Here is a 10291-nt window from a genome sequence, read left to right as displayed (position 1 = left end):
GAATAGAATAGAATAGAATAGAAAGAATAGAATAAGCTATAGGATATAGTATAGAAATAGAATAGAATAGAGAAAAGAAATAGAAATAGAAATAATAGAAATAAAAATAAAAATAGAAAAAGGAATAGAATAGAATAGAATAGTGTTGAGAATAGAATAGAATAGAATAGAATAGAATAGAATAGAATAAGCTATAGGATATAGTATAGAAATAGAATAGAAATAGAAATAGAATGACAAAATAGATGTTGAGACCTTGGAAAAATTTCAGAGAAGAGCACCTAAGATGATCCAAGGCCTGGAGACTAAAACATACAAAAAATGGCTACAGGACTTGATTTTGGCTAGTCTAAAGAAAAGAAGAAATAGGGGAGACAAGATAGCCGTATTCCAGAATTTGAGGGACTGCCACAAAGAAGAGGGGGTCATGTTATTCACCAAAGCACCAGAGGGCAAGACAAGAAACAATGGTTGGAAACTGACCAGGGAAGCAACCTGAAATTAAGAAGAAACTTCCTGACAGTGAGGATAATCAACCAGTGGAACAGCTTGCCACCAGAAATCGTGGGCACTCCATCACTGGAGGTTTTTAAGAAGAGACTGGACAGTCACTTGTCTGAAATGGTCTAGGTTCTCCTGCTTGAGCAGGGGGCTGGACTAGAAGACCTCCAAGGTCCCTCCCAGCTCCATTCTATTCAAGACTTCAGCTTTATTGTCACTTTCAATATACATTAATCCACATACCTGAAAACGAGATTTTTGTTGCATACAGCAACCACCTCCAACAACGAGGAGAATTCAGGGGCAGCAGTCTCACCTTAACCTGCCTCGTTTCCATGAACGTTCGGAAGCAATTCCCACGGTCCCAGCCAGAGATGGCCAGAGAAGCATCGGACTACCCTGCAAGGCTGTTGTGCCCAAAAGAAAGTGGATTCTTTGAGAGACTCCCTCCAAGGCTTGGTCCAAGGCGAACACAGATTGCTCAGATTGCGGGGGGGGGGAGGGGGGGAGAAGGCAGGAAGGGGGGAGACTCTCCCCCCCCTTCCTCTTCCCAGGGCTTCAATTCTTCAGGAGGCGGGGCTTAACCCAAGGGGCGTGGCCTAGCCCGCCGGCGGGAAGCGCGGCAGAGCGCCAGGCGTGGGAATTCCTCGGGCGGGCTTCTCACGGGAGGCGGCCCCGAGGTGGCTTCGGCTCCTCCCCGCTCCGCCCCGTCGGAGGTGGTGGGGAAGCGGCGCGGGGGAGGAAGCGGCGCTCCAGGAGAAGAAGAAGGAGGAGGAGGAGGAGGAGGAGGAGGAAGAGAGCCGCGCGGGGGCGAAGCTCAGGAGCCGAGCCGCACTGGTGGCCGGGCTTCGCGGCAGGTGAGGCTGGAGACGCGCGGAGGGAGGCAGGGGGGGAACGGGATGGGGGAGGGAGGCTTTAGGGACCCCTCGGGAGGCGGGCAGATTGGGGGCGAACGCACGCCAAAGCACCTTTGCCCGGAAGAGACTCTGGCTGGGTTCTCACGACTCGGGTAGCCAGCTGACGCTCGTGGCTGGGCTTCGGCAGGTGAGGCTGGAGACGCGCATGTGGGGGGGGGGGCTGGGATGGGGAGGGAGGAGGGGGTTAGGCATTAGGGAGCCCTGGGGAAGTGGGCAAATGGGGGCGAGGGCATATGGATCCGGCTCCCTTTGCCCGGAGGGAGTCTCTGGGTGGGTTCTCACGACTCGGGTACCCGGCTGACGCTCGTGGCTGGGCTCCGGCAGGTAAGGCTGGAGACGCGCGGGGGGGGGGATGGAAAGGGGGAGGGAGGCTTTAGGGACCCCTCGGGAGGCGGGCAGATTGGGGGCGAGCGCACGCCACATCACCTTTGCCCGGAAGAGACTCTGGCTGGGTTCTCACGACTCGGGTAGCCAGCTGACGCTCGTGGCTGGGCTTCGGCAGGTGAGGCTGGAGACGCGCATGTGGGGGGGGGCTGGGATGGGGAGGGAGGAGGGGGTTAGGCATTAGGGAGCCCTGGGGAAGTGGGCAAATGGGGGCGAGGGCATATGGATCCGGCTCCCTTTGCCCGGAGGGAGTCTCTGGGTGGGTTCTCACGACTCGGGTACCCGGCTGACGCTCGTGGCTGGGCTCCGGCAGGTAAGGCTGGAGACGCGCGGGGGGGGGGATGGAAAGGGGGAGGGAGGCTTTAGGGACCCCTCGGGAGGCGGGCAGATTGGGGGCGAGCGCACGCCACATCACCTTTGCCCGGAAGAGACTCTGGCTGGGTTCTCACGACTCGGGTAGCCAGCTGACGCTCGTGGCTGGGCTCCGGCAGGTGAGGCTGGAGACGCGCGCGTGTGTTGGGGGGGGGGCTGGGATGGGGAGGGAGGAGGGGGTTAGGCATTAGGGAGCCCTGGGGAAGTGGGCAAATGGGGGCGAGGGCATATGGACCCGGCCCCCGTTGCCCGGAAGAGTCTCTGGCTGGGTTCTCATGACCCAGCTGGGTTCTCACGACTCGGGTAGCCATCTGACGCTCGTGGCTGGGCTCCGGCAGGTGAGGCTGGAGACGCGCAGACGGAGGGGGGGGAATGGGATGGGGGAGGGAGGCTTTAGGGACCCCTCGGGAGGTGGGCAGATTGGGGGCGAGCGCACGCCAAAGCACCTTTGCCCGGAAGAGTCTCTGGCTGGGTTCTCACGACCCAGCCGGGTTCTCACGACTCGGGTAGCCAGCTAACGCTCGTGGCTGGGCTCCGGCAGGTGAGGCTGGAGACGCGCGCGTGGGGGGGGGGCTGGGATGGGGAGGGAGGAGGGGGTTAGGCATTAGGGAGCCCTGGGGAAGTGGGCAAATGGGGGCGAGGGCATATGGACCCGGCCCCCTTTGCCCGGAGGGAGTCTCTGGGCGGGTTCTCACGACCCCTTGCAGACAGCCGACACTCGTGGCTGTTAAGGCTGGAGATCCTGGGATGGGGACCAGGGACTAAGACTCGAGGGACCCTTTGAGAGGTGGGCAAAGAGGGTCGAGGGTGTTTGGATTCTGCTCCGAGAAGCCCCCCCCCCTCCTTTGCCCTGAAGAGTCTCTGGCTGGGTTCTCACGACTCATTGTAGCCAGCTAAGGCTGGAGATGCCTTTGTGTATGTGTGTGGGGGGCTGGGATGGGGAGGGAAGGAGAGAGGGAGGATGGGGTAAGACTTCAGGAACCCCTCGGGAGATGGGCAAAAGGGGGTCGAGGGCATATAGACCAGGCTGTGAGAAGCCCCCCTCTTCCTGGAAGAGTCTCTGGCTGGATTCTGACAACCCATTCCAACCAGCTGCGTTACAGACCTGGCCAGCGCGCCTCTGCTTTTGCCCGGCAGATGAGTTTGCCCTACTGGGAAGGGGGAGAAGCTGCTGCTCTCTTGACGGCGCTGAAGGGCTGAGTTTACCATTCAGACATTATGTGGTGCCAAGCCAGGTTGTGGATGAGGGAAGCGGGTTATAGGGAGGGGGGTGAATGTTGGCTAAAAGCCGAGGGATGCCCGGTTTGGCAAGCAGGGTGGGAAAAGTGAGGGGAAAGGGTTGAAGTTGGATGGTGGACACCCCCAAGGCAGCGGATCTATCTGGGTCAGGCCTGCCTGCAAGGTGTGACCTTCGGGGATTGTGTGGCTGTGGGGGGAAGGGCTGAGAAGCCCCCCTTTTCTCGTTTTCAAGGAAGATGGGCTTGATTTGGTGGCCTTGCTGCAGAGGTTGAGCCCCAGAGCAAGACTCTAAAGCAGGGGTCCACAACCCTCATTCCGTGGACCGGGACCGGTCCGTGGCATGCCAGCAAACGGTCCACACCAACAAGCAAAGCCCCATCCGTGGGATGCGGGCAGCACACAAAAGTATGCTCTCCCCGGTCGGTGAAAAAACCTTTCTCCACGGAACCGGTCCCTGGTGCCCAAAAGGTTGGGGACCTCTGCTCTAATGGATGCTGTCTTCCCCCCTGACCCCCCAAGAAAGGACAACCCCAAAGACTCCTGGGAAGGAAACTCAACCCCTGAGGTCATCTAGCCTTTCCCATTTTAGTGCTCCCTGTCATCCCTAGCCAGGATGAAATGTGGGGCTCTAAGCTGGCAGCTGCCGTTAAGTTTCACTTCTGATCAGCCCCCCCCCGCCCCCCCTCCAATCCATCCGGTGGATGAACAGAGAAATCCCACTCAATTCTCAATTAGAGCAGGTTTCTAAAAAACGCTCTGCCACTTTTTCCCTCCTTGCTTGGTGGGCAGGCATCAGCTGACACCCAGGTTTGCTCCAACCCTTGGAAGGCGCTCTCCCTTTTATTTGTCCAATGCAAGGCAACTCTGGCCAAAGAGCTGGCTGCTTTTGTGTGCTTCCAGATTTCCGCCAAACCAGTCCAACCTCTGTGGCTTCAAAGTACAAAAGGCCTTGCCAGGCTTTCCTTGGAAGTTGGCAGTTGTAACTGAGGTGGGTTGGATTGTGGATGGGGTACGGGGTGTGTGCGCGTGTGTGGCTTGAGTTTGCCGAAGAGGAAGGGTTATATAAAATCTCCTTGACTTCACGCGCTCATCCATGGGGAATTTTCCTTGCAGCTGTGCAGAAGTGTTCAGCTGTGGTCTTCTTCTGGGATCTTCACTTCTCAGTGTAGCCCACCCTGGACTTTCCCAGTGGTCTCCCTTCCAAGCCCTAAGCAGTCATGATCCTGCTTAGTTTCTCAGTCTAAGTTGGAGAGGTGTTTGCTGTCCACCTGCACAAATTCTCTAAAGGTATGTCCAGATTTTGCACAGGTTGCTTTTCCAAATACACGTAGTCTTTGACGGACGACCACGATGGAGCCCAAAATATCTCTTGTTAAGTGAGACATTTGGTTTTGCCCCATTTTACGACCTTTCTTGCCACCGTTGTTAAGTGAATCATTGCAGTTGTTAAGTTAGTAATACTCTTGGTAAATGAGTCTAGCTTCCCCATTGAGTTTGCTCGTCAGAAGGTCACAAAAGGGTATCACACGATCCCTGGGCCCTGCGACCGTCATAAGTACGAGTCAGTTGCCAAGTGTTTGAATGTTGATCATGTGAGCTTGGGGCTGCTGCGCAGGCCGCAAGTGTGAAAAACAGCCATAAGTCACTTTTGTCAGTCCCGTTGTAACTTTGAACGGTCACTAAATGAGCTGTTGTAAGTTGAGGACTGCCTCTATGCTGAGAATAGAGAATAACAGACTTTCCTTGTAAGTGGAATCCTGGTTTGATGCCTTTGACCCCTCCAATAGATGGCTTAATAAGGACCTGCTAAGATCCTTGCCAGAGAATGAGGTGGCTGGATGGAGTCACTGAAGCCGTAGGCGTGAGCTTAAATGGACTCCACAGAAGATGGCAGAGGACAGGAAGGCCTGGAGGAACGTTGTCCATAGGGTCGCAATGGGTCGGACACGACTTCGCAACTAACAACAACAACAAGATCCCTGCATCAGGCAACAGTGTGTTGGGTTGACCTGTCCTCTAGCTAGCCATCCATCCAGCCTTTTTCCAAACATCTGGCTGCCAAGGTTGATGGATTTACGAGGCAGCTTTGGAGAAAACCCACAGCTAATTTGTGGCTTTGAAAGCTCTGGTTCAGACATGGTGTGTGTGTGTGTGTGTATTTGTTTGTTTGTTTGTGTGTCTGTTACTTTGCAGGCTGCAGAAGGGGAGATTAAAAAAGGCCAGAAGGGGGGGGGAAGGGATTTGCAGACATTAAACCTGCGGTGACACAAACTTGTCTTGTTCTCTTTTTCTCTTCCTGCAATTATTTCGAAGAGCCCACAGGCCTGGGATTGGTTAAAATTTGGCAAGCTCCTGCCAACCCTTGTGGTTGCTGTTTCGATGTTTGCATGAGATACTAAAGTGCTCTAACATGTGGCCGTTGCAAGTACAGTTTCGTGGGCTGGACACGTGCTTGCCCTGGCTCGCATGCCATTGGGAATGAAAAGTGTGGTTTGTTTCTGTAATTGGTGATAACCGAAGAGGTCTCAAAGCCTTGTTACAATTATACTGCATTGCTAAATCATGTCTAGGATTGGGGCCGCAGATGGGAATGAAACATTTATTCCTTTCCTGGAAATTGACCTGAACATTTGTGTTGTTTGTTGCAATGATGTGTTTTAATCATGGTTAGAACTTTCCCAAATAATGAAATAACAGACTTGGGAGGGACCTTGGAGGTCTTCTAGTCCAACCCCCTGCTCAGGCAGGAATCCTTATTTCTAATATTGGTTCTCTCCTTGATTGGTTTCCATCAATTGCTTCTTGTTCTGCCTTCAGGTGGAGAAAGGTATGATCCCCTCTTCTTTGTGGCAGCCCCTCAAGTGTTGGAAAGATTGCTGTCATGCCATTAAACTAGACCAGGGGTAGGCAACCTTGACTCTTTTATGACTCATGGACTTCAACTCCCAGAATTCCTGAGCCAGCTGGATATCCACCTGAGGATAAAAGAGCCAAGGTTGCCTACCCCTGAACTAAAGGTAAAGGTTCCCCTGCACATGCTTGCTAGTTGTTTCTGACTCTAGGGGCCAGTGCTCATCTCCGTTTCAAAGCCGAAGAGTCAGCGCTTGTCCGAGGACGTCTCTGTGGTCATGTGGCCGGCATGACTAGACGCCAGAGGCGCACGGAACACTGTTACCTTCCCACCGTAGTGGTCCCTATTTTTCTACTTGCATTTTTATGTGCTTTCGAACTGCTAGGTTGGCAGAAGCTGGGACGAGTAACAGGCACTCAGTCTGCTACGCGGCACTTGGGATTCGACCCGCCAAACTGCTGACCTTCTGATTGACAAGCTCAGCGTCCTAACCCACTGAGCCACCGTGTCCCCACCCCTGAACTAGACATACCCAATTTCTGCAACAGTCCTTTGTATGTTTTAGCTCCCAATCCCTAAGAACTTCTCTATTTTGGGGAGACTGGGGAGGGAGATCCCCACCTTTTAAAAAGTCTTAAAGGCCTGGCTGTTCTCCCCAGGTCCTGGGCTTGGACAGATGAGGCTCTTGGGTGTGGTTTTATATTCAACCCAGATTTCACTTTGTTTGGGATTGAATTGCCTTTTATCTTACATTATTTGCAAATTGCCCAGAGCTGGAGTTGAGTAATATCCAAATTAAATACAAACTTAAATAACACCAGCTGTTTACTAACTTTTTTTTTTAATCCCATTTATATCCCACCCTTCTCCGAAGACTCAGGGCGGCTTACAATCTAAGAAGCACAAACCAATGTGCTTAGCAATAGCCTTCATTCTATGTATATGCCTGCTTGTTAGGGCTTTCACACACACCCCAAGCAGCATTATTACAAAGTCAGCTTATTGCCCCCAACAATCTGGGTCCTCATTTTACCTACCTCGGAAGGATGGAAGGCTGAGTCAACCTTGAGCCTGGTGGGACTCGAACCTGCACTAATTGCAGGCAGCTGGTGTTACTTAAGGAGGCATTAGCCCACTGCTCCACCAAGGAGCTAACTTGTCAACTACCTTGTGCCCTACCCCAGATTTTTCCCTTTTGAACAATGCTTACATGTCAGTTGCCTCTCTGTAAGCCAGCAGGATACCTGGCGATGTGTAACTTTTCCATTCCAAGGTCAAGCTTCTGCTGCTTGTTAGGACACTATAGGTGCTATTATGAACTTGTATGCTCCTACTTCCTTTTCACCTACACACCTAACGTAACACTGCCAAGGACTGTTTGACTGCCTTTGATTTTTTTTCCAGCGTCGGGGTTTTCTTTCCTTCCCGTTATTCGACCAGAATATTTAAGTTTCAGCTCAGTTATCAGGGCTTTTTCAGCAGCAGTCTGGATTTATTTCATCCACTGTTCGTCATTTCTTCCTCCAAGACATTTTTAGCAAACGTCTCCAGCACTGAGGTTCAGAGGAATTCATTTTTCTTCATCCAGCCTTTCTGACGATCCATCGTTCACAGCTAAACATTGCACTTCGGAAAGGCGGTGCTTTAACAAGGCAAGCTTTTGTTGGACAGGACGATGACTACATTAATCATTCTAATAAACATTTGGCTGTAAGTCGAGGGCTGTAAGGGACGCAGTGGCTCAGTGGGTTAGGACGCTGAGCTTGTCCATCAGAAGGTCGGCAGTTTGACGGGTCGAATCCCGAGTGCCGCGTAGCAGAGTGAGCGCTTGTTACTCGTCCCAGCTTCTGCCAACCTAGCAGTTCTAAAGCACGTAAAAATGCAAGTAGAAAAATAGGGACCACTCCGGTGGGAAGGTAACAGCGTTCCGTGCGCCGTTGGCGTCTAGTCATGCCGGCCACATGACCACGGAGACGTCCTCAGACAAGCGCTGGCTCTTCGGCTTTGAAACGGAGATGAGCACCGGCCCTTAGAGTTGGAAACGACTAGCACGCGTGTGCGGGGGAACCTTTACCTTTACGAAGGAGTGAAAGTAGGATCAGGGACACAGATAGTGACACCTCCCTAAAAGAACACAACTTGTGGGTTGGAGCCCTTTCTGAACCTCTAGGCTCTGTCAAGAATGTTTTCAGATCCCTGCAGTTCCTGGAGGGGTTAAATGTTCTTCCCCCAGGCCCTCATACCCAAGAACTGTGCTGGTGGGTACTGTGGGACTCGTTGTCCGCTCTTGGAAAACAATGCCACAAGGGAGGCTGTTGTAAATTTAGAAGGTACTATGAGTCAGAGTTCAATTGTGGGTTTTTTTTTGGAAGAATAAGCGTTGAAAGAGTCTTGAAAAAGACTGAGAGCATTTGAGGTGGGTTTGAAATGTTGGGGGGGGGTTCAGGAATCCAGACAATGCCACCACCCTATTGTTCCTGGTGACCACTGACAGCTTGGTTTCAAACCAGCACAGTTCTTAAGTGACAATAAGCCTTTGCCCAATGAAGAGCCATACCTGATGTGCCTCTGTCTTCTACCGTTGATCCTGCAGGTTTGTTTGGAACGCTGGTTCCTCTTCCGAGCGGCAAGGGCTTGTGCATATAATATAACATTGCTAAAGCAATAAAAACATTTCTTGAGCAATAGGGTGGCATGACGTCCCTGAAACCAGAGACATTCTTGGTGCTGTGCCATTCCAAACTTCGTATTACCTGGATGACACCATAGACCAGACATGTCAAACACAAGGCCCGGCCCGCGAAGTGGTTTCATGTGGCCCGCGAAGCCATCCTGGAAACAGTGAGGGAACAGCCCCTGCTGTCTTGGCCCTGGCCCAGAGACCCTCCTTCTGCCAGAGACCCTCAGATCTGTCCCACTCCTGCCCAGGCCCCCATAGGCACCCTTGATGCCAACGATGTAGAGCTGGCCACGCCCACCCAGTAGGCCATACGCACTCTAGCCACGCCCACCCAGTAGGCCACGCCCACCCTGGCCATACCCACCCAGCCCCCTGAGGGCAACCGCAATGCTGATGCGGCCCTCAATGAAATTGAGTTCGACACCCCTGCCATAGGCCTTCATGTAGCTATTGAATTAACATCTTTTCTGGTACCGATAAAAGAGAATATTTGTAGCTCAGGGTCGAAGTGTAGGGTCCTTAACAGAATAACAGAGTTGGAAGGGACCTTGGAGGTCTCCTAGTCCAAACCCCTGCTCAAGCAGGAAACCCTACACTATTTGAGACAAATGGTTGTCCAATCTCTTCGCGAAAGGTGCTTTTTCAAAAAGCAACTGGACTTTGCTTGAAGACCTATTGCTTCTCATCCAAGAAGCTTCTTCAGTTCTTCAGCAAGCCATTCCACTGATTAATTATTGTAATTGTCAGGAAATTTCCCCTGATTTCTAGGTTTGCTCCTCACCTTGATTACTTTCCATCCATTGCTTCTTGGCCTGCCTTTAGGTGCTTTGGAGAATAGGTTGACCCTCTCTTCTTTGTGGCAGCTCCTCGAATATTAGAACACTGCTATCATGTCCCCCCCCCACAGTCTTTCTTTTCGCTAGGCTAAAAAAAGGTAAAGGTTCCCCTGCACATGCGTGCTAGTCGTTTCCAACTCTAGGGGCCGGTGCTCATCTCTGTTTCAAAGCCGAAGAGCCAGCGCTTGTCCGAGGACGTCTCCGTGGTCATGTGGCCGGCATGACTAGACGCCAAAGGCGCACGGAACGCTGCTACCTTCCCACCATAGTGGTCCCTATTTTTCTACTTGCATTTTTACGTGCTTTCGAACTGCTAGGTTGGCAGAAGCTGGGACGAGTAACGCGCTCACTCTGCTACGCGGCTAGGCTAGACAAACCCAATTCCTGCAACTGTTTTTCATATGTTTTAGCCTCTAGTCGCTTCTCTGCACAAAGACCTCTCCTTTTTCCTGGGTTTGCATGATGCACTGAATCATAAATTAATTAACATGCTAAGCTGCAAAAGATTTCA

General features: G+C 52.3%; 1 protein-coding gene across 1 annotated transcript in view; it reads left to right on the top strand.

Annotated features, from left to right (window-relative positions):
• The first annotated feature begins 1286 nt into the window (after window positions 1-1286).
• MCTP2 (multiple C2 and transmembrane domain containing 2) overlaps window positions 1287-10291 on the top strand; it is a 154740-nt gene continuing 145735 nt past the window's right edge. The window contains exon 1 of the mRNA XM_083371334.1: window positions 1287-1358. The gene's annotated coding sequence lies outside the window, so the exon portion shown is untranslated. The remainder of the gene's footprint in view (window positions 1359-10291) is intronic.

This window comes from Vipera ursinii, assembly GCF_947247035.1.
Source record: "Vipera ursinii genome assembly, chromosome: 11".
Lineage (NCBI taxonomy): Eukaryota > Metazoa > Chordata > Lepidosauria > Squamata > Viperidae > Vipera > Vipera ursinii.
This window is presented reverse-complemented; position numbering and strand designations above follow the sequence as displayed.